Below are 25319 nucleotides of genomic sequence, written 5' to 3' on the forward strand. Positions count from 1 at the left end.
AGCACACAGCTAGAGAGGCACAAGTCTATACCCATAAGGTCTTAGAGTCACAATATTCCAGGCTTATTTTTTTTCCAGTCCTATGGGTTTTGAATGTCAAGAGAATGAACAGATTCCTGATGGTATAACCTCCAATTACATTTGTATATGTATTTTCTTTTGGCCTTTACAAAAATTTTGTCTAGCAGGAAGGAGACGAATCTTTATTAATATCTGCGTTTGATATATGAAATGTATAGGTTCAATAGAGGTAAGCACTTTGCAGCACGGCTGGTAAGTGGAAGAGTGAGGTCTTTGGATGCCCAATCCCATGTCTCTCCAACAAGCTCACTCTTCTTATTCTGCATTGGATTAATGTGGATAAATATGGATTAATTCAGTCTAACAGTTTAGTAATTCAGTAATAAAAACGATTCTTTCAAGCCACTGTGTAGACAAAACTAACTGGCTATTTAATAGAATTAATAAGTCAAAATGGGTGGTTCAGTAACCCTGTGTTGAAAAATCTCTTTGACCGGGTGGGGAGTTAGATAATGTTCATCACCTGTCACTCCCTGGACTGCCTTTGATAGTTAACAGATTTCCACAAGCACCAGACTATGGAGATGCCAAGCACTTCCTAGCAGTTCCAGGAAAGTATCAAAGCCAACACAATGAGCTTTAAGGCTGGTGAGGTCCAGGTGTTCTTGAGGTTGAATAGAACTCACCAAGGAGTAGTCTGTCACCTTGCCTAATGAATTTAAAAGAGTCTATTACCCTGGCACTGTCACAATGTCCCTTATTTATGCTCCTCTAGTGAGGGAGTGGGACAAGCAGCTAGAACAGCCCACTGTAAGAGCTAATATAGCTGTAGAAAGAATACGACTTATATGAGCCATTTCCCTCGATGTTAGAACTTGAGTCCTAGCCCCACGCATCTTGGGGAGACCCCAAGTCATGCACACGCTTCTGTTTGCTCTGGTGATAGCAGGATAATAGAGAGCCGCTAATTTAGATAAGCACAGAAGACAGAGAAACACAATCCACGTACGTCTTGACAGTATCTACATGCTGACCTATGTCTTTTTTATGATGCATAGGGGACTGGTCCCAGTTGTTGCAAAAGGAAAGAAAATGTTCTCATGCATAAAACAGGGCCAGGCAGAGGTTCCATAAAAGCCGGGGTGTGCCTGTCTGAGGGAGGCTCCCCTGCCACTTGCTGGCAAGGGCAGATGATCGAGAAACCAAATCAGCAGGCATGCACAACCTGCCTCCAGGATCAACGCAGACTGTGCTGCCAGGGAAGACAGTCATTGAACCAGCTCTTCAGCAAGATCAGGGAGCTGGGCCAGACTCTACCTGGAGACTTCTTCCTCCTTCAGGCTAGAGAGCACAAGAGGTGTGTGATAGCTCTGCGTTACAGTGTACTGCTGCCAGACAGAAAGCATGGATGTTTCGCAGCCTCACGTACCTGATAGGGGCCCTGGTTGCAGCCACAGTAGCTGCTCTCCAGGGTGTAGCTTCTGGACACCCCCATCTCTCTCCACACCACCACGCGCGCTGTGGAGGCTCGGGATTTCTCCACGAGGAAGCTGCAGCTGCTTAAGGTGAATGCTGGTGCTAGTTTATCAAGGACTTTGGGAAGAGTCTACAATTAAAAAAAAATCAGATTATGATGAGTTGCCGGTGATTGGGGCTATGCGTCATGAAAAACAACTTCTCAGTATGTATTAAGCATCTCAATACATTAAACACTTAATATGTGCAACTATAAATCTTCTATCTATCCTGAGTAATGGACACCAATTTTTTTTAATACTTTTAAAGATGAGGAAACTGAGGCTTAGAAAAGTTAGAAAGAAATAGTTCAAGTCCAACTACTTGGAATGGGATCCAAATGACAATATGGCCAACTCCAAAGAGTATGATCTTCCAACCCCATCTTCCTGCATCACGGTGGACCAAGGTTGCAACATACATTCGGCCTCATACATTGCTGAGTTGAGCCTCATGGAAAGCCACAGACTTCATAGGGAACTGAAATTTACAGAGTAGCTCCATCCAGCCTCACTGTTTTCTAGCTGAACTTTCCTTATCTCAGACATACAGGTCATTGATGATTCTTAAGCAGGAGCACATATAACGTTCACTTGTTTCCTGGCAGACTGGAACTGCCAAAATGAACATTTCAGTCTCATTCTCTGATCCATAAATCTGAAGCTGGACCAATTATAAAACTTCTAAAAATTCATACTCTCTGGATTCATATGTACCATCTTTTCCTAGGGTAGAAAAGCTTTATGTGAGATCACTTAATTTCCATTTAGAAAGCATCAGTAGACCCTTGCCACTCTCCGACTGACAGAGAGGGGACTTCTAGTCACTGGACCCTTCCATCCCCCAAAGATGATGTCTCAGAGTTGAAAGTATACCAAGTCTTTGGGACAGCTGAAATACTACACTTAGCTCAGAACTTTTGTGACATGAACAAGAAGGGTTCTCTCACTTCAGTGTTGACAGAATCTCCAAAAACTAGAACATAATATAAAACTATATACATTAGATAAGAAACAGTATAGCATCGGGTCTTTGGACAAATTATAGGGACAAGATGGAGAAGCAGAACAAATTGATGAGAACATAAATTAAGGAATTATTCTTAAGGAAATGCAGTTTTGTTCATTTCTAGAACATAGAGCAAATCTTTTAATATATTGTATCTCTGGTTCTTATTGTCATGTTTAACATAACCATTAACTATATTAATATAAGGATTAATATAATTATTATATGATATATGATATAAATATATATTAACGTAATTATTAACATAACCTACTATGATCTCTAAGTTCTTACATAGTCTCCAGACCTAAAGCATCATAATTTTAAGGGAAATGAAATGCTAATGTTATCCTCAGAGTTTCTCCGATTGCCTCCTAATTGATTTTATCTATCCACTCTTGTCCCTCTCTCCCTGCGATCCCTCTCCCCATTTTTCTCCTTCAGAGTACTCATCACAATTACAGTTAAATTATTGTGTATGTAATTTGTTGTTTATTTTCTATCTCCTCTGCAGCCTAGAAGTTTGTGTCTTGTTCACAGGAAAATCTCTGCACATGAATCTATGCTGCTTGTAGAGGGTACTTCATAACTATTCACTGAAATAAATGGAATCTGCTAGTCCAGGCCTTTAGAGGACTGCTTAAACAGACATAAATAGAATATATATATATAAGTATATATATATTTTTTTAGTTGCTATATATATATATATATATATAAAAATACGATCAAGAATACATGAATGTAATTATAATTTATCAATGTTTTACCTTGGTGCGAAAACTTAATCTGACATCATTTAAATGATCTTTGCTTTCTTACTTAGGTGAACCTTGTTTTCTTAGCTAGTACTGCCCCTCTCCAAATAACCACACACTCAAATTAACGGCGTGCATCTTGGAGAGCTCTATGAGCTATGATCCCTTCACTGGAGCCTGGAGGCTGTGAGATTTACGAAGTACAGTGGCAGTACCCTCTTAACACCTCCATAGTGGCAATTTATCCATTCATTAAATAATGGGCTCCAAACTATCTCATTTACAGTAAAGTCCTCATTGCATTTTCCTTTTGATTTCACACAAATAGATCTATGTCAGAGTGAGCAATGAAGATGATGATAGCTGGAGGTTGTTTGTTTGTTACGTTTTGTTTTGTAAATGAATAGGAAATTGATGAACTCTACATATGAATTGATCCACTGGAGACCTGCTTCAGTGTTTCCTGGGGTCGCCCCGGTTTGGGTGGGGCAAGAAGGCTTGGGACATTCAACTCTTCCCCTGACACTTGCTCTGTAACTTAAACTTAATTTCAGTTTCCCAAATATTAAGATTATAATAGATATCTTTTCACTGAATGCTTACTATGTATTTTGCGTGCATTAATTCATTCAATCATCACAAGTCTTTGGGGTAAGCTTTATTATTATCTATGAATATTGTTAACTTTCTTTTGGAAAAAGAGAGCTAAAACTCATGGTGACTCTATATTTAAGATTGGATAGTATAGATTCTTTTAGTTTGAGATGTACCACTCATAAGAGATCATTTTATATAGGTCAGCATGACCTGCCCAGATGAAAGTTTTAATTTACTAAACTACTTTCCTAAGATAAAACAGTTAAGCTTCTTGAGGTTTATCGCCAGTGCTCTAGCTGAGCCTTAGTGTAAACAGGACATTGAGGATAAGCTGTTGGTTCAGCTTTATGGCCTTGGGGGAACTCTACTGATCAGTAGCAGTCATGCTTCTAATAGACATGAATGAAGAGGGTGAAAAAAAATTCAGGACACAGGGGAAGTAATTCCGGGTGAAATAGTAGCTTGGTGGGTTTTTACCTCTTTTAATACTCACTAACCCTGTAAATGAAGGTATTTCACACACAGTAAATTCATATATCCAGAATAATAAGGGATTTAGAAGAGGCTGGTACCATCATAACTGTGATATCGTGATTTGTAGTAAGAAATATATATTGGTTCTTCACCCCCAGTTCTGACATGAGATTCCTAAAACATTTGCAAATTCCTATGTGATAAGAGTGGTAGCAGCATCTTTTGTTCTAATAAGGCGACTCTGGGTGTGCTCCTGAATGGTTCCTGGATCAGGGCAGATCATCACTGCTCTAGGAAAGAGAGAGGGGATGGAAATGGAGTTGATAAATGATCATGCCCATGTGAGGAAGCTTCCATAAGATCCAAATAGTATGGGGCTCAGGGAGCTTGCAGGTTGGTGAACACATCCATACACTGAGAAGTAATGCACCCTTCTCCCAATTCCACAGGTACAGAAGCTCTGGACCCTTCCATATCTACATATCTCTTTATCTGGCTGTTCCCATCTGTATCCTTTATCACATCGTTTAATAAATTGGTAAATGTAAGTAAGTGTTCCCTTGAGTACCATGAGCTGTTCTAGCAAATAATCGAACCCAACGGGGAGGAGATCATGGGAACCTCTGATTTGTAACCAAGTCAGACAGAAGTTGTGGGTAACCTGAGGACCTACTACTTGCAGTTGGCATCTGAAATGGGGGCATGTCTCCTGGGACTGAGCCCTTAACCTGAGGGATCTGGTGTTATCTCCAGGTAGATAGTGTCAGAACTGAGTTAAATTGTAAGATATCCAGCTGGTGTCACAGAATTACTTGGTGGAGGGAAAAATCCAAATATTTGGTCCCCTGAAGTGTTCTGTGTGAAAGTAAAAGAGAAAGACACAGGAGGAGAACTAGGTTTTTCCAACACAATATTTTTTCCTATATAAATTTGAAACAAGGGCCAGTTTTTATTTTGTGGTTGGATAACTTGACCTCTTCTACCTCTTCCTAATATTCAGCAAGCAACAGCCTGTTTACTTTATCCTGACAGGAAGAAGTCCTTCCTTCCTTACCTCTCCTTAATCTCCTCTTGGGTTCAGTGTGGGGATAGTTGAGCGCCAACTACTGGAACCCAGAAAAAATAGAATTAGGTTCAGCGGGTCACTGTTCTACTTTTTATAGTATGCTCAAGCAGAGGAATGTGGATCATCTAATGCCTTAAATTTTTTTCATCACTTCATATTTATTTAAGATCCTTTCCAATTCAGCATCATTTTGTTCCTTCCATAAATATAATACCTAACAGGGACGGTATTTTCACTATCCTCGTTTTACAAGTGAAGAATGGGGGTTCAGAGAGAGTGTTAATGGCTCATAGTCACACAGTTAATGATTATAAAGTTAGGTATTAAGATGAGGTTTCCTGTCTCCAATTCTCACGTCCTATGCACTGTATCATATCATATAGAAAAAACAAATTCAGAGTAACCAGGCAAGAAGGCATTATTCATCAAAAATGTGGAGAGGTTACACATGCCTTCAACCTGCTTGTACTATAATCCTATAGTTAAAATAATCAAAATGCCTATTTAGGAAAATAATGGTTGAGGCATGTCTCAAAGGCAAGCATATGGACACAAAATATCTGGTGTCATCCACCATAATGACTTACCCTGTAGCTGACATCTTCCAAGAGATTGGATGTGCCCACAGCAGACTCTGCCTGCCACAAAGTCTCTTTGATGCTACAACCGTAAAGGAACACATTCCTCTTTTGGGAGTGACCATGGAAATCACAGAAGACCTACAATGGCCAAACAAAGGAGAAACTAAATCTATTGGTTTCTTACATGTTTAAAATGTCAACTTTCTTAGGTAGATACTGTTTACTTAGCAGAACCAGGCACACGAGGACCACTGGCGACTTTAGCAAGAGTTCTGTTGGTAGAATTATCAGGAAGGAAGGTAGATTGGAAGGTGCTTAGGGTTGAACGAATAAAAGGAAATATGAGTCACATGTAGCTCTTCCGACAAGTTTACTTGTGACAGGGGAGGACACAGGGCCAAAACTGGAAGAGGAAATAAGAAATAGGCTTTAATAGCTCTTCCTTACAGACAGACTCCAATTAATAAATACAGGAGAAATGAAGTAAATAGAAAATCACCATTAGAACACCTCTGTAATAATTGTTGCTGGCATGATCCACTGATGAATGCCAAAATTAGTGAGAAAGATTTGTGGAGAAAAAGGATTATTTGCATAGTGTCAGAATATCTCCAAGATGTTAACCAAGATGTTAATTGCAAAAGGAAAAATAGTAACTTTACAATGGAGAAACCCAGCAGACATCACCCTTAACCAAGTGATCAAGGTAAACATCACCAGTAACAGACACACTGACAAAATTCATATTGAAGGAAAGTAAAAATATGACCAATATTTTTAAAATCATCATGGTCATGAAAGACAAAGAATGTCTGAGGGACTCTCATAGAGGAGAAACTAAGAAAACATGAAATCTATATACAATGGGGATCATGGATTAGATTCTGAAACAAATAAAAAAACATTGGTGGAAAAGCTAGTAAAATCCATATGAAGTCTGTAGTATCATTTATACTATTGCTCTAATATTATTTTTCAGCTTTGATAATTGTACCATAATTGTGCAAAACATTAGCATTAGGGGAAACTGGATGAAGTATATATGGGTACTCTGTGCTATTTTTCGAACTTTTCTAAAATTGTTTCATAAAAATGAAACAAGTATGCATCATAATATTTAGTTAAAATCCAGAATGCAAAGTTGGGTTGTTTCAACCTCAAAAATAATTCAATGTGATTCACTCCATTTACAGACTAAAGAAAGAACTAATATGATAATCATAATAGATGCATAAAAACGTTTGATAAAATTCAACAGCCATAAAGGATTAAAAAATAATACACAATCTTGGGACTTCCCTGGTGGCACAGTGGTTAAGAATACGCCTGCCAATGCAGGGGAAATGGGTTTGATCCCTGGTCTGGGAAGATCCCTCATGTCGCAAAGCAACTAAGCCCATGTGCCACAACTACTGAGCCCACGTGCCGCAACTACTGAAGTCTGCCTGCCTAGAGCCCGTGCTCCACAACAAGAGAAGCCACCGCAGTAAGAAGCCCGTGCACTGCAACAAAGAGTAGCTCCCACTTGCCACAACTAGAGAAAGCCTGTGCGCAGCAACGAAGGCCCAACGCAGCCAAAGAAAAATAAATAAATTAGTTTTTTAAAAAAACCTCTTTAAAAAAAGAACTAAAAATAAATGAAAATATTTAAAAACTAGATACATTTCATTTAAGAATTTCTTTTGATCCAAAGACACCAGGAAGAATGTGAAAAGGCAAACCAAAGAGGGAAATAACATATGTGCAGTACATATATCCAGCAGATGATTCATAGAGAGAATGTATACATACATCAATAAGAAAAAAAGCAACTCGATTTTTAAATGGGCAAAAAACTTGAATCGATATTTCACAAAAGAGAAGTTCCAAATGGCTATTAAGCAAATGAAAATGTACTCAACCTCATCAATGTCAAGGAAATATAATTTAAACACCACAGTGAGATGCCCCTGCATTTAACATCATGAAAAGACAATACCAAACGTTGGCTGGGATATGGAGCAAGTGAAACTCTTGAACCCAGCTTGTGGGACTATATCTATACCACTACTGTGGAAAACAATTTTGGAGTGTCTTCTAAAGCTGAATATACACATATTCTAGAACCTGCCCAATAGAAATGCATATACTGGGCACCAGAAGATATCAAGAATATACACAGCAACACTATTTTTAGTAGCCTAAATCTGTAAACAGTAGAATTGATTAATAAATTGTAGTATAATCATTCAACAGAATACTGTCCAGCATTAAGAATGAAAGAACAAGCTAGATACAAAAGAGTACATCCATATGATTTCCTTGATATGACATTCAAAAACAGGCAAAACTAATGCAGTGACAGAAATTAGGATAATGTCTATGTTTGGGGGAAGGGGGACATTACATTATGGTCTGATGTCTGGGTTGCCCGTGGTGTTCTGTCTCTCGATTTGGTTGACGGTTACATGGTGTGTTCATTTAGTGAGAATTTATCAAGCTGTAGAGGTGTGTGATCTGTGTACTTAAAATTAATATATGATACATACACATTTGTGTGTTTCAAAGAGACAGAAGTCCTGGTATTTCCTCACATTTGTTCCTTAGTCTGTAGAAATGTAGTCTTTGTGTAGTTGGTTAAGCACACAGGGTAGGTAACTGAAGGTGTTTGTCAAATTTGCTAATGATACAGAATTGACTACAACTGATAGCAGAGTAAACAAGTAAGAGCAGAAATTATAAGGGCCAAAAAGAGCAGAATTCTTGGAAATAGAAAAACTTAAATTGGAATATGCAGCTCCTACAATTAGATTCTAACAGTGGCAAAAGTAAAAGTGACATTTAGCTAAGAAGTAGGTTTTGAATGAGAGATTTGGAGGTTTTAGATGACAGTTTGCTCAGAATGACTCAGTAGCCATGGATGTCAAGATTAATCAGAAATTGCTTCTGGAGAAGTAAAGTGGTCATACATAAGGAGAACAATCAGTCCAATGTACCTCATACTGGTCAATTAATATCTCATATCGTGTTTTTTAATTCTGAGTGTGGCCTTTTAAAACAAGCTGGTGTACCTCAGTAGAGAGGAATCAGAAGGCCAAGGAAACGGGAATGTTTATAAACACAGATTGCCTAAAGATACTGGAGATGCTTATCCTAGAAAAAAAGAAGGCTCAGTGGGGTCTTGATAGCAGCCCTCCAAATTTATAAATTTTCCCGTTTGAAACATGAATAAATATATTTGCTATCGTTTCAAAGAGCAGAGGAAGGCAAAAGGAAGGAGGATATGTATCATAGACACAGATTCCAGCTCCATATTAAATTCACTTGTTGAATATTTATTTCGAATATTGAATATTCAAAATATTTATTTTGAAAGTTATCGAAATAACTTTTGATGATTATAGCTGTTTTGCAATGCTGTGTCACTTTTAAAAGTTTCCGTTCTCTGGAAATACTTCAGCAAAAGCCAAATAAATTGCTATCAACAATGTTGTTGGTTGAGAAGTTAGATGAGGTGATGGCTGAGGCTACTTTCTGGTATCTGATGAAGTCCTATAGTTCACTGATTGAACAGGAAGCCATTGACAGCAGGAATGTCCCGGGATACGCAAGGTGCATGCATGGAGCCATAAATAAACACATATGTGTAAGAAAAATTAAAAAGGGTAAATAGGTAGATGGTCCTGCCTGGTCATAATGGGAGAAGATGAAAACTCTTGAATAGCAGGTTAGAACTGATAGATGTGTTGCTTGGGCTATGTAAGCAGGGAAGAATTCAGCGATGTCAAGACTAATTTCTGGAATCAAGGTGGTTGTCAGACAAACATCTGTGAGATGAAAGTTTTAAGAACTAAAGGAATTGAAACTGTTCTCCATAAATTTACCTTTCTTTTCCTCCCCCTCTCTCTTGTCAATAATAGAAAGCTACTATTTTATTGGGTGGGTGGGGATATTTATTAATTACATTGCAAATTTCCTGTTAGCAGAAAAGTATTTTTTTTCTCTTCCAAAAAAAAAAAAAAAAGATTTTTTTTGGTGGGGGGAATCCTTAGTTCATAGTTGCAAGTTAAAAATCTTATGAGAAAATAAATCTCTCTAGAATCTAGAGCTGTGGGTGTTCAAGCCAAAAGGTCATACAGAGTTGGGAGGAGGGAGTTGGTCCAATGAGAAGACAAATAATGAAAAAGCAGAGCAGAATCAGTGAATGAGAAAAAGAAGTTGTTTTGTAAAGGGTGAGATAATTAAATGTGCAGAGAAAAGCAGAAAACAGAAAATGTGGCCACAGAAGGAGAAAAATGCGAGATGGACAGAAGAAGTGTCTGGGGTTTTGGTGCTTTCCAGTTCTGGTTAGAACTTATTTGAATTTTTTCCTTCAAAATTTCCACTTTGGTTACTTTAGCAGTTTTCTGTTATGTGCAACAAAAATATACCTAGGCCAGTGCTTCTCTAACCTGTCTGTGCATTAGAATCTCCTGAGGAGATTTTTAAAATATCAATCCCTAGAGCCCATCTCCAGAGATTTTGATTTAATTGGTCTGCAGTGACACCAGGCTGATGGGATTTTTTATCTTTGCCTCCCGTTACACAGAGGAGTATTGTTCTTTTGTTTTTTTGGGTTTTTTTTGCGGTACGCGGGCCTCTCACTGTTGTGGCCTCTCCCGTTGCAGAGCACAGGCTCCAGACGCGCAGGCTCAGCAGCCATGGCTCACGGGCCCAGCCGCTCCGCGGCATGTGGGATCTCCCCGGACCGGGGCACGAACCCACGTCCCCTGTATCGGCAGGTGGACTCTCAACCACTGTACCACCAGGGAAGCCCTGATGGGATTTTTTAAAGTTTTCCAGGTGATTCTAAATGTGCAGCCAGGGTTGAAACCCACTTGTATGGGTCTAGAGTCTAGAGCAGTGGATCTGACATGTTATCAAGCATCAGAATAACCTGGAGGACTTGTTAAATCACAGACTGTGGGCCACTCCCCAGCAATTCTGTGATGCAAGCAAGTCTGGGTGGGGTCCAGGAATGTGCATTTCTAACAATCCCAGGTGATGCTGATGCCCCTGGGCCCGGGACCGTGCATTGAAAGCTTCTAAAGGGACCAATCAAATCATCGAGGTTTAATCCTCTACCATCATGAATTTTCCACCAACCTGTATCTCTCATGCCTCAGTTTCTCTCTGTGAATAAAAACCCACATTCTTATGAAAAGTGTGCAAACAAATTAAGACTGTGTCTTAGCAACAGATTCCTCAATAAAGCCAGAAGCTAGGCCTATGTGGTGACAGGTGCTCCTTAGCTGCCAAATTCAACTGGAAACAAAGATTTGATTGTTTTCTGACTCTTAACAGATTCTGAAAGCTGACGTAAACAACAAATTATAGACATCCCCACCTGTGGGAATGAGCCCTAGGAGTTCTAGCCGCCTCTGAAAATTCAAAGTAAAGGAGGCATTGTTCTACTTGTTGCTCAAATGACATCCATAAAAATAAGTGCCTGTTAGTTAAAAGAAACATGTGTTCCTCTAAATTGCAGGGGGCAATTACAAGACAAATTATCAAGTTATTTCAGTTGAGGAAGCTTTTTCTTTCCTATGGATGACTTTACACTTGTCTACTTCCTTTCGGTAAAATTCTGTAATAGGAAGTGTGCCCAGTCATGGCACTCTAACACCCATGGGTTAATCAATTGCCCTATCTTGCTTATTCACCAATTGAGTCAACAAATATTCGCTGGGTGCCTGTGGTGTGGCAGGAGAAATTAAAATTTTAATATAAGGCAGTACTGCCCTCAATAACAATGACAGGAACAACAGTAGTTAATTTATTGAAGACTTAACGATGCTTCAGATACTGTGCTAAACACTTAATGTAGATTATCTCATGATGAAGTAGGTGCTATAATTATCCCCCGTTTTGCAGCTGAGAAAACGTAACAGCAAAAATAAATAAATAAGTAACTTGCCTAGGCTTGCTTAAGTTTGCACTGCTATTAAGTATGTGAGCAAGTAATTGAACCTGAGTTTGCTCTCATCCAGACTCCATGTTTTAAAACACTTTTCAGCTCTTCCAGGAGCTGTTTTGTTGGGATGATCCCACAAGTGAATAGGTGATCATATTGCAGTGAGAGGAGAGAGACACACAGGGTTCTCTGGGAACCCAGATAAGGACACGCTGCACAACTCATGGGGCATCATTCACACTGCACTTTAAGGAATGGCACCCCTGAAGGTGTATGATGTGGTGGTCCTGGGGTTCTCTAGGGGGTGATGCCTAAGATGAGTCCTGCTGAATGAGGGCTGTCCAAGCAAACGGAAAATGAGGAAGAAAGGACTATGGGTATGAAGAATTTCAATAATTCAGAATAAGACTACAGAGTGAAGGAGAGTGGACCTTAGGTGTAGGCAGAAGTAGACAGTGGTCACATCATTAATGCACGTGCACACCATTCCAGGATGTTTGGACATTTTCCCGAAGGTGGTGAAGCAGCCATCAAAGTATTGGAGCAAAGAGGACCAGCATGATCAGATCACCAGAACAGGAGTGCTAAGAATGGATTACAAGGACTGAGACCAGGCAAGAGAAATGACAAGGGCCTAGTTTAAGTCAGCAAATATAAGTATGGATGAGAAAGGACTTTTGGTGAGAGAGTAAGGAAGTAAAATCTATAGGAATTGGAGACTAAATGGATTCAGGGGCTCAGTGAGGAAGAGGTTAGGAATAATACCTAGATTTCCGGATTAAGTGAATAGACAATATGATGTGCTTTTCCCTAAGGCAAGGAACATGGGAAGAGATGCAGATTTGAAGGTTTCGTTCAGTTAAGTTTTGTTTTGTCTGAGCTGGAGTGGTTAGTTTTGAACTTGTTCACCCTGAGCTAAACTGATTCCCCTGTGTCTCACTTTCTTCATCAGCGAGGTGTACAGTGTGGATTGGATTACGATTTTGAAATCAGGCTCTCACGCATCTCCCTAGTGCCTTTCCCAGTGAATTACTGTCTGAGTTAAATTGCAAGGTTAATTTAATTCACGCAAACATGAGCTCCATCATTTCTTGCTCAGCAAAGAGACCGTTCAGGGCCACATGACTACGCTACTCACATGCCTTCACCGTCTTTCCCCTCCATTCTTTGGTCCTACCCTGGTTCCTCTGTAAGCTAACTGGGCACCTTGTTCAAGAGGTTGCCCACGCCCATCTCAAACACACCTCCCCTAGCCATTCTCCCGTTCCCGCAGCTCACCTATTCCCGATCGTTTACTGCTCTGCTTTGCCAGCTTTAAGCTGCTGTGTTTTCCATTCCTGACATCTGGGTCTCGTTCCTGCTTCCCGGCAGCAAGGCCTCTGCATTATTTATTCCATCGCCACAGGAAAATGAAGGCGAGGCTGGAGCTCAAAGGAGGCTAATTCTGGGGAATGTGATGGAAACCCAAAACAGCAATGCTTCCAATTAAACCAACCAAGTCTCACTAAAGCCCTGGAGATGCCAGCCTGTGCACAATATTTTGCAGACAACATTCAGCCCAAGCTCTTGAGTAGAGTAAACCTTTCTATGAGGGAAACGCTATTGGTGGCATGTTCAATTATCCAAGAACCCTGTTTGCAAGACCACATTTCCCAGTCCTTTTATTGACAGTCATGCTCTCTTCTTAGCAAGTGTTTCATCTGAGTTATCAGCAACATCAGTCATGGCTGAGGCTAACCACAGCGAGCATGTGCAGCGCTTATTCCTATAACTACCTGAAAGAAGATTTGATGCTGCTTTCCCTTTCCTAAAGTGAGAGACTTTCACTTAAATTGCGTCGCTGTGGGCCAAAGTTCCAACATGGCCTTAGAAAAGCAGCCTTTACTTACAAATCAGTTTTGTCCCCCTCCAACGTCTAATTTGGGGTGAAATTTTTCACATTTCACTAAGCAGAAGGTATTAGTAACTAACCGGTTATGAGATTTCTCACAGTGGGACCCTTTATTACATGTTATAAAATGCTGGAGGAGGTTTTCTGCCATTCCAGTGTTATGTATTATAATATAATGGCCTGCCTGTCAAAATATTTCAATTACATTGAAAGAGCACATGTACATTAATGCAAAATCATGCAGTCTAGTATGAGGCTTTGTTTTGTAGGTAGCACCCTCCTGGGAAGTAATAATTTTAATCTCTGCTGTTTATTTAAATGCTTGATACGTACCAGTCACACTGCTAAGGTTTTACATACACATTTAATCAGTATAAAATTCCTGAAAGGAGGCTATCATTCACATTTACATATGAGGCTCAACTTTTACTAAGGTTAAAGGAAGTTAAGTGATTTGCACATGGCCTCCCATTGAAAACCCATGTGTTTTACCTCAAACTCTAACTGGTCTGACTCCAAAGATTTTCCAGAACAAAATATTATAAAACATTGGATTTATCAATGATAAAGCGCAGTATAACAAGTCTGTCAATTAGCAAAATTAAGAGTGAATGACCAGGCTTAACCTGAGGTCTTGCCTAAGCTGATTTCTACTCGCTTTCTCTGGCCAGCTGTCCCTCCGTGAGGAGGGAGCTTAACACCCCAAGAGGGTACTTGTGCAGTGAGGCCTTGGCAGGCTCCCCAGCAGTTAAAACTGCTCTTTTTCTCCAGCTTTAGACATTGGAGGGAGAGAAGCAGCAGTCTGGCCACCACCTTTGGACACAGTGCCTACAAGCTATCAGCCTGGGTGAGGCCTCTGCCATCTATCTCACTCAGTTGCAGGTACTAAATAAAGCTCTCAAGGTAGAAGCATTAACCTACCCACCTTGTGTGACAATGTCAGTTAGGGTAGAGAGCTTATCGGGAACCCTGTCTTCACCAGAAGGTGGGATCTAGACAAGTCTTTTTGACCCATGGCAGATTTCCAAATTGTCTGGATAAACCTAGGGAATGGGGTATGAACACTGACCACCACCATGCCTAGCCACTCAATAAAAGGAAGCTTGCCTCCATTTCCTGAATCCTGTCTTGGAGGACTGTTAGTTGTCTTGGACCCTAGGCTGGACTGTGCTTTCGTCTTGGCAAACCCTACTTTCTGGGACTAGAACTTTGAGCTCTATGCCCAGTGCCATTGGCCATGATCATCCCTGCCTTGCTCTCTCACTAGAGTCCTCCTTGGACACAGATATTTAGCAGATGAAGCACAGGTCTCCCCATGTCTTCATCTGAAGCCTGTTCTGACTTGCAGCCCACCCTCACAGAGAATACCTTTATAGCAAAACTAGTCAATCTGGCCCTGTCTCTTGCCTTCCTCCCATTTCCACCAGCGCTGAGCAGAGGCACCTTCAACTAGGCTGAGGGAAACACTGATCCAGGCAAACACCCTTCTATTTTCCCCTCTACCTCACCTCCTAACCTCAGTCCATTTTGCAAAAAATGAAAAAGAAGGAATTTTCTCAGACTTCTTTGAAAAATCTAACTGGCCTTCCCTGTAGCATATGGGGAACCCCAGGTTTCCAGTCCCTGTGATACATAGAAATTTCATTGGAGATACTAGTCAGAGAGAAGGGAGTATTCCCTTTGCTTTCCAACATAAGTTTATCCAAGAAACCTTAGCAATTCACTTAAATGTAGAGTATTTACATCTGTAAAAACACCTACAGGATTGACATAACACACTACTATATATAAAATATATAACTAATAAGAACCTACTATATAACACAGGGAATCTACTCAATACTCTGTAATGACCTATATGGGAAGAGAATCTAAAAAAGAGTGGAGGACTTCCCTGGCGGTGCAGTGGTTAAGAAGCCACCTGCCAATGCAGGGGACACATGTTCGAGCCCTGGTCCGGGAAGATCCCACATGCCGTGGAGCAACTAAGCTTGTGTGCCACAGCTACTGAGCCTACGTTCTAGAGTCCGTGCGCCACAACTACTGAGCCTGTGTTCTAGGGCCCGTGTGCCACAACTACTGAGCCCACATGCCACCACTACTGAAGCCCGTGCGCCTAGTCCGTGCTCCGCAACAAGAGAAGCCAGGGCAATGAGAAGCCCATGCACCACAATTAAGAGTAGCCCCCGCTCACTGCAACTAGAGAAAGCCCGTGTGCAGCAACGAAGACCCAAAGCAGACAAAAATAAATATATAAATAAATTTATTATAAAAAATAAAATTAAAAAAAAAGAGTGGCTATATGTATAACTGATTCACTTTGCTGTACAGCAGAAACTAACACAACATTGTAAATCAACTAGACTCCAATAAAAATTAATTAAAAAATAAAAATTACAAATTGTATGCATTCTCTTGTTATCATTTAAAAAAAACACCTACAAAACATGGTTTCTGGTATGTTAAAGAAGCACTGTTCAATCTTTATTCTGATAGCATGGGAACAATTTTAAATAAAAAAAATGGAATCAAACTATTATTATTATTATTTTTACCCAGGAGCTCCATGGGTTTTTTTTTTTGGTTTGGGGATTTTTTCTTTTTTTTCCCTACTATATCCTCAAATACAAAAAGGGGAGAATTCTAGATTCAGTACCTTAGCCTGAGTCAATGAAAATAAGTAACAATAACACTTGTTCTTCTAACACTTCTGAGGAGTAAAGTGGAGATAAAATAAATTATGTGTATAGAGTGTCTTGAGGTCCTTGGAGACAAGATTTCAGGAAGGGACATGCCATTCCTTTCTCCCCTCTCCTTTCGTGCCTTTTTTTTTTAAAAAAGAAGCTGATTAACTAAAAACATATGCCAGAGGGACAGAGAAGACCAGGAAAATCATTTAAGCAGCTAAAAGTTCTGTTCCATTGGGCCCCAGAGAAAGATAAAATCAAAATATGCCCTCCCTGGCCCCTGGCAGAAGGCGCCCTAGTTTTTGTGAGTGGTAAATGGAAATCAATGAGCTGCTCAGAGAGCACTGCAATCCCTTTACCAACACGCACTCACAGAGCAAGAGCCAAGGAGATGGGAATCCATACCTCTCCTAATTCTGAAGCCCAGACCCTTTGCAGTGGCACAGGGGCCAGGTAGCTACAACCCAGCAGCTCAGAAGAAACTGCTGATCTGGCTTCCTGGGAGCTTGCTAGAGCCTGAGAACTTTCGCCCACTCCCCCAAGCCATGCCCTACTGTCCCTGAGCCTTGTGCCTCCTGGCCCTTATGGGGCGCTCGCTCCGCAAAGAGGAACACTTCAACGCTTCCTGCTCATCGTCAAGCCTGTCTGCTCCTCTGGGCTTCTCCGCTTACGTACATTTTCTCTGGCCAGAGCTTACTGATTTCTAATAAATCTTCTCAGCCTTTCTCTGTGTTCTGGCAAAGATAATCTTCCTTGGTTTGACTTGCAGGCTTCCATGCTGGTCAATTTAATTTGGGACAGCCCCCTTTACCTCCTAGCTGAATTTCAAAGCTCTGTGACTTTGTTTTGATTTCTTTTTAATTCTAAGTAAATATAAATGTAAATGAGTACATGAACAGAACTTGAATGAGTTTTGAGTCAATGAGTTTTGGTGTAACTGACTCTTCATTCAAAATATAGAACATTTCCACTAACCTAGAAAGTTCCCTCTTGGCCCCTTTTATTTAATCCCCTTCTAGAGGCAACCACTGTTCTGATTTACTTAAATTTTGCATAAATAGAAACAGAATATGTGCTTCTTAGTGTCTAGCTTATTTCACTAAACACGTTCCTGAAATTGGTCCATGTTGCTGAGAATATCTGTAGTTTATTGTTATTGCCTTTAATTTTTTATCTTTTTTTTTTTTTTTTTTTTTTGCGGTACGTGGGCCTCTCACTGTTGTGGCCTCTCCCGTTGCAGAGCACAGGCTCTGGACGCGCAGGCTCTGCGGCCATGGCTCATGGGCCCAGCCGCTCCGCGGCATGTGGTATCTTCCCAGACCAGGGCACGAACCCGCGTCCCCTGCATCGGCAGGTGGACTCCCAACCACTGCGCCACCAGGGAAGCCCTGTCTTTAATTTTTTATTGCTGAATAGTATTCCAATGTATGAATATGCCAATATTTTGTAGGTTTCTGGGCTTTTGGCTCCAACATCTGGAGCAGATTTCCTGATCTTCTAACAAACAAGAGAGACAGAAAATGGAAGTTCAAGAAGATGGGAAAGAGACCATAAGATCAGTGTGATGTGAGAACTATGCCATCAGTTAATAAAAAGCTTCCTTTCTTTTGCTCTGTGAGGTGACCCTAAATTCACCAACTCTTCAATTTCACAAGGCAGAAGGTCTAAAAGTCTATAATCAGGCCTGTAGACCTCTGAAGAAAGAATACACCTCTCTACTTTACTACTAGTACAAGAAAAACTTTTACTCACCTTTCAAGTCTAGCTCAAATGGCATCTCCATTTCCATAACCTTGAGGGAAAGTGGCTTAACCTCTCATTTGTGTTCTTACAACTCCCACGAGCCTTGGTTTCAGTTTTTACCATCTTTTACTACATTGGTTTCTTTGCAGACCTGACTCTTCTTTCTACCAAGGAAACTATGGACTCCTCAAAGAAAAGGTACCTTCTGACATCTAGCACAGTGATTACACACATGGTGTAAATGAGTAGACAAGTGGATGACTGCCCAGATGGATGGGTGGATGATGGACAGATGGATGGATGGACGCATGGATGGATGGATGAATGGATGGATGGAAGGATGGATGAATGAATGGGTGGATGGATGAAACAATTTGTGAATAATGCCATATTGCTTATAAACTGAATGAATTATCTGGTCTTTAGCAACCCCCAGAAGTATCATGGCATTGCTTTCTCTCACTGTCTTGCATTCTCATTGGTTCTAGGAGTTTATATTATTCTACCTGCCAATAGGCAAATGTCTCAGTATCATCTAGAACAGGTGGAATCTTCTAGCCACCAGAAACTGGCTTCCTGATGCTTTAAGAAATATTTTCATAAGAGTCAGAGTTTGGGTGGAGTCACAGTTAACCTACAACTAGCCCAAGAGGTAATCTTGACTCAGTGGAAATCTTCCCAGCACAGGACAGGCCTGAGTACTGAATGAGTGACAGTGCTTCTGCTGTCAGCAGGAGGCCAGTTAAATACAGTCGCATAGGTAGCTGAAAGGTGATGTTGAGCCTGTAGGAGAGCTTTGTGACACTGTGAATTGCATCTAGGGCTCAGCTGTTTCTCACCCACCTCTCAGATGGTCCCAGCAGGAAACAAGTCTGTGGCTGTCATGTTTACAGTTAATTAATGTTTATTCATATTTTTAAACAAGGCTTTCACCTGTCATGCTTTAAAATAAATGTTCTGCTCTTCAATTAGAGATTGTCAGAACAGAGAGGAATCCTGTTTGTTATGGGTTGAGTGTGTGTATGCTTAACTGTGTATCAGGTTGGAACCTTTTTTTCTGTAAGTCTTTCTCTCTCCTCCCAGAGGCTCAGGTCTTCAGAGACATACTTTTCAAGATCTTGACTGTGATATTGGTGCTCTGCTATGTAGGCCATGAACTTGCTTCTACAGGGTAGACAGCATAGATTACAGCATCTCCTTGGAAGCGGGGGTGGGGGGGGTGGGAGCTAGCATGAAAATATTGCACATTTTGACCAGTGTAGAAAAAGCATTCTTAAGGGAAAAGGATGTGCTTTGTCCTCTTTGCAATAAAGTGTTGACTCAGCAAGTCTGAAGTGTTTAAACCCTGTACACTCCAAAGAAAGGTCTGGCCCTCGACTGACTCCTGGGAGAACACCTTGACATCTTTGGAATATTCTGCTAGATAAAAGTGTCTTTCTTTACCTGGGCCTCAGGCAATGTGAGAAGGTTGATGCTGACAACGTGATATATGGCGGGGTTCTTGTGCCGCAAAGTGTCAGTTTGACCTCTGAAGGGTCTGGAGACTGAGTAACTAAGATCAGCCACGTGGGACACCATGACTACAAAATAACCCCTGATAAAAAGTCCTGGACACCGAGGCTCAGGGGAGCTTCCCCGGTTAGCAACACTCTACCTGTTATTACACATCATTGCTGGAGAATTAAGCACTATCCATACAACTCCCCTGGGAGCAGACACCTGGACTTATACCTGTCTATCCTTGACTCTGCCCTCAGTGCCTTTTACCTTTGCTGATTATAATCTGTATCCTTTCACTGTAATAAACTGTAATTATGAGCAGAAAAACTATTCTGGGTTCTGTGAGTCTTTCCAGGGAATCACCGAACCTGAAGGTAGTCTTGGGGACACGCCAACACATACTCTCAAACAGTAAGTGTTGAAGAAAGATGGAGTTCTGGGTGGAAAACCAGATCAGAACTGAATCTCAACTCTTCCGTACGCTTCCTGGTGATGCCAAGGAAATCACTTGACCTCTTCACCTTTTTGAGAGGTAAATAAGCTTCTATATTAGATATTCATCCATTGTTTCACTAGATATTCATTGAATGTGACACTGTTTTGATGACATAGTACATGGTCAAAATTTGGCTAATGGTAGAGGTAATTGTCTGAGTTGGTTCATCCGTGAGCTTTTCCACATTAGTTTAAGTTCCTTAGGTTAGGTAAGCACTCTAAATTTGGACATATGCTCCTCTGCACTTTTGCAGACAGATATGTTCACAGTTTGTAGTCAATAAATGATCAGTAAAGCAATTATACTCCAATAAAGATGTTAAAAAAATACAGATAAAATAAACGATCAGTTTCATACAGTTACTTAGCTAGTATTGCCTCCTATCTTATCTTGAGCCTAAGCCTCTGGATCCATATAGTCTGTTTTTCATCAATTGCTAAGTTACTATAGGCTTGGGAAAAAAGCCTACACATGAAAGTGCCTAGCACAGTGCCAGAATCATCGTTGGAATTTAATAAGTACTAGTTGAATGTCAATCTGAACATCTAGAGGATTTTTTTCCAAATAATATTTGGAGAAAATACCATTTGGAAAAAATACCATTTCCTTTCTTGAACAATAACTGAAAAAAAAAATAGAGACCCAGGAAATGGGATGAAGTGCAATTTTTTGCCCAGTTTTCACCAATGAGTATTGAACTACTGCTTTGCTCCTATTGTTGGTTAAACTGTTTCCCAAAAAGATATGTTGAAGCTCTAATTCTCAGTCCTTATGAATGTGACCTTATTTGGAAAAAGATTCTTTACAGATGTAATCAAGTCAAGAGGAGACCGTATTGAATTAGGGTGGGCCCTAGTCCAGTGTCTGCTATCCTGATAAGAAAAGGGAAATTTCTACACAGACACACAGAGGGCAAAGATGGCCATGTGAACACAGAGGCAGAGGGTGGAATTGTGCCCCGCCCCCCCAAGCCAAGGGATGCTAAGGATTGCTGGCAATCACCAGAAGCCAGGAAGAGGCAATGCAGGTTATTTCCCATAGCCTTCAGAGAGATCAAAGCCTGCTGACACTTTAATCTCCAGACCGCTAGCCTCCAGAAATGTGAGAGAATATGTTTTTGTTGTTTTAAGCCACCCAGTTTGTGGTACTTCGTTATGGCAGCCTTAGGAAGTGAATACCCCCCCCACCACACACACACACACACACTTTACAGCTTGTCACACACAAGTCTTTGGCTTGTGTCTGGTCTTCCTGCCTGGACAGAATGTATTCTGCCTCCTGGGAGGTGGAAGGAACCAAGCAAGAGTGTAGAAGCAGAAGGAAGTGAAGGCAGTAACTCACCATGGGACGCCGGCCAATGCTGCCCAGGTAGTGCAGGAGCCCTTTGGCGTGGTAAATTGTGGGCTGCAGATGGGCACTGGGAGAGAGCCACTGTCTGTTCAAATCCCCTCCTCTCAGTGAGCATCTGTGGCTGCAGGAACAAACAACAAGTAAATAAATACACGTTTCGAAGAAAATAAAGCTCAACAAGACAAACAATTAAACTAACGAATCTAACTTCCTTCTGTCTTCTTCTCAACTGACATCAATTGAAGTTGTCCAGAAAGATGCATATCTGGCCTCTAGTCTCCCAATGTGCCATGATTATTCACAGCCCCTAAAAGAACTTAGAAACCATATTTAACTTGATTTGGGGTCACCAGAGTTTGAAGGCAAAGCCTGAGAAATGTTCCCTGCTATACAACACATCCATGGAGAACAAATTCAATAAATTTCTCTAGGCTCTGGGACCTTCGGGTCTACAAATAATTAAGTTGAGCTCAATCTATCATGCTGGGCATATTACATATGATATTTCTAGGTGGCCCAGTAACTCTGGATATTACTGCACCCCAATGAAGAGACTGACACTTAGAAATGGTTCATGGCCTAGTCCTCCCAACCCCCTACCCTAATCCCTATCGCCCACCTCCTGCCGCTCTTGTCTTTCCATAGTTCAGCTTGATCAAACTGCACACAGTTCTCTGAGCAATTGTGCCTACTGGTCTCATTGCCAGGACTCTCCAAAGCTCTATCCCTCCCCACCTATTCAACATTCAGGGATCAGCCCTGCAGGGAAACTCTCCCTGATCACCAGGCCATTACATTCTGCTCCTATTTGTTGCAATAGCATCCTGGGACAACCTTCATCAGAGTTCTTATAAAAACCTTTTTAGATTTTTTTAAAATTTCTTTTTATTTCTCTTACATTTGCAGTTAGACTGTAAGCTTCCCAGAGGCAGAAACAGTTTCTTTGTTACCATCAAAACCTTAATATAGTAACTGTGTCAGAGTTGGTATTCAGTAAATAATTTGGAGTGAAAAAAATGTGCTAGATTTAAATGTAGAATCACATACATTTTCTGTTTAAAGAAAAAACGCTATTTTCAATAAACCTTGGAGGTGGAAGGAAAAAGGTTCAGCCTCCTCCTTTCACCACTTTTTCATCTCATGTTTCTGAAATTATCTTTAAATATTAGTTTCCTGCTGCTTGCTAGCCCCTCTTACAGCTCACTGGAAACTGAAAATCATTAGATTAATCATTTATCCCGATTTCACCATTAACATATTTTGACTTGAGAAATGGGAGGTTTTTTGCATCTACCTCTCTGACTTTTTTGTTCTTTTCTTGCTTTCCACCCCCCACTTCCTCTTTTTAATAGCAATGACATCTAGAAATAGGGTTTCTGCCTGACGACCAAGGATGAAGGTAAAATACAAAGCAGACTTTTGGAAAGAAGCAAATAACAAGGAAAGAAGCCAGTGTCCCAGACTTTCTCCTGAGCTTATTTGCTGAGTTTAAATGAATTTCTTTTCTCAAATCGAGGTATTTGCAGGCACAAAATCCCAGAGCCTCAGGATTTTCTTTAACTGCTCTGTGATTCTCCTTGCCTTGACCTGGATTCTCATCAACACTGGGGATTTCTTTTTTCTTTGTAACATCAAAAGTAATGAAATCAGTGAAGGCCCCTTAAAAGCACTTCTGTTTGTAGAAATGAAAATGCAAGCATTATATGTGTCCAACAGCCAGCAATTCCATGCAACTCTCTCTACCTCTTCTTTCCGTATGTTCCACAAAGACCAAGTTCAAGAGCAATGTCCACATGGAAAAGACTTTACCAAACAGCAGATATACTGTTCTAGATTACAGTTCTTCAAAAAATAGGAAAGAGAAAGTTTTGTGTTGCAATCAGAATGAGCCTGAGTGTTGGTTAAGGAGATCAAGTCTCAACTCCCAGCTCTGTCACCAGATATGGGGTTGGGGGCCCCTTTGAGAGTCAATATTGTCATATGCAAAAGAATATAAGTATAACCTATCTCCCAGGACTATTTTGAGGGTTAAATTAAATGATCTCTATTTTAGATATCTCCATGGAGAAATACCTACATAACTCTATCATCACCCTTGTTTATGTCCACGTCATGTCCACACCTATATACACATGCACGTCTCCATCTATAGCTGTATCTACATCCTCATCCACATCTACAATACTCAGGGACGCATAGCGCCACTTGGACTATGTTCATTAGTTCCTTATCTCATCCTAATATTTTTCTTTTTGAATAATAATCAGAGAGCTATATGCAGGTTGATTGGAGGGGAGTAGAATCTTGGCTAGGAACCCCAAACCAGAGGCTGTGGTTAGTTTTAAGTTCAAGTTGACTTGAGCACTTTTAATGGTGGAAGCAATGAGACTTAAGAGAAAAGAAGTTATCTAAGGAAAAAATGCAAGGATATAACAATATAGATTGCTGAATGGACTATTTAATATACCAAGCGGGACATTAAATAGTACCAAGAGGAGGATGGCATCTAAGATTGACTAGGTACATGGATTTGGAGAGAAACTGGGCCAATGTGAGACTTAGGCAAGCTGTTAGTTGGCGATAATTTTTGTTTCACAGTGGTGGAGACAACGGTGCATTCCTTTGGTATACGTAGATTGTATGAACTTGGGAAACCCGTATGTGTGTATTTGTATTCAGCGCTCTGTGCGTGGCTATAATTTTGAGAGTATCTCTGTGTGTGCCTATGGCTTCTGCAGTTCCTAGATCTCGGCAATTGTAGATTATTACAATATGTACTACACCTAACTTGAGTGCTTTTCCTTTTAAAGCAAATACATTTTCTTCCAATCTCCAAATCAATTTGGCATTTTGTGCTAATAATATCAGAGATTCATGCAGTCAGGGGAACTGCTGCCACTCTTCCTGGGGATTTGTTTTAAGCATTTGAAGAGGAAATGCACCCCATCTTATTATCTACTGTAGCATTTCTGAAATGACAGCTGCTCCCTCTATGTGGAGAGAATTAGCAGATGGACAGCTATGACTGGTTGGCAATAAATTCAGTGCCTCTAATTTCTGAAAAGGGGTCATCCCTCAAATAGAGTTTGAAGTCCTGCTTTGCTTATAAGGAGAATAAAATGGCGAGCATTGCTATTTTTTTCCCCACTGAAAATTGCAAACTTACAGAGCAGGGGAAAAAAGCACTTCCTTTTGGTTTTCACAGGGGGAAGTCATTTGATCCAAATAGTCCTCATTTCTTAAAAGAAAAGCTTTGGTTTAACTACAGTCTAGTTTAAGGTAAAGCTTAGATGCACAAAGTATGCTAGGTCTAGGGTGACCAACCATCCAGTTTGTCCTGGAATGTTGCAGTTATAGCCTTGAAATTCCTATATTTCCCAAGAAACCCCTCAATTCCTGGTGAACGGAGGGGTTTCAAAGGTAGGATCCCTGACCAGAGTTGGGTTTGATTGTTTTAATTGACTTTGAATGTTTTAGTTGGGGTACACTCTCCCCCAACCTCAGGCACCTTCGCTCCCTATTTTTACCTCTGAGTGTTTTATGTATATATTATGAGCCTGCTTTTTTTAGGTATTTGCAGCCCGTGTCTAGGATGTCTCTCTAACCATTAAACCTGCAGGTTTTGGTAAGACAAATTCCTTCCCTTAAAAAAAAAAAAAAGCCTTGTCGTTTCCTGAAAACATGGTCATTTTATGACCAA

At 40.6% G+C, this 25319-nt stretch overlaps 1 long non-coding RNA gene across 1 annotated transcript; it reads right to left on the reverse strand.

Annotated features, from left to right (window-relative positions):
* Positions 1-771: 771 nt before the first annotated feature.
* Positions 772-24632, reverse strand: LOC149750010 (uncharacterized). The gene is made up of 3 exons (XR_016392012.1): positions 21611-24632; positions 6027-6158; positions 772-1627 (listed from the first exon to the last, which is right to left on the reverse strand). It is a non-coding gene; the product is annotated as an uncharacterized LOC149750010 (long non-coding RNA).
* Between the last annotated feature and the right edge of the window lie 687 nt (positions 24633-25319).

This window comes from Delphinapterus leucas, chromosome 2, assembly GCF_059928025.1.
Source record: "Delphinapterus leucas isolate spDelLeu-1000000601 "Yukka" chromosome 2, BTC_Dleu_Yukka2, whole genome shotgun sequence".
NCBI classification, from domain to species: domain Eukaryota; kingdom Metazoa; phylum Chordata; class Mammalia; order Artiodactyla; family Monodontidae; genus Delphinapterus; species Delphinapterus leucas.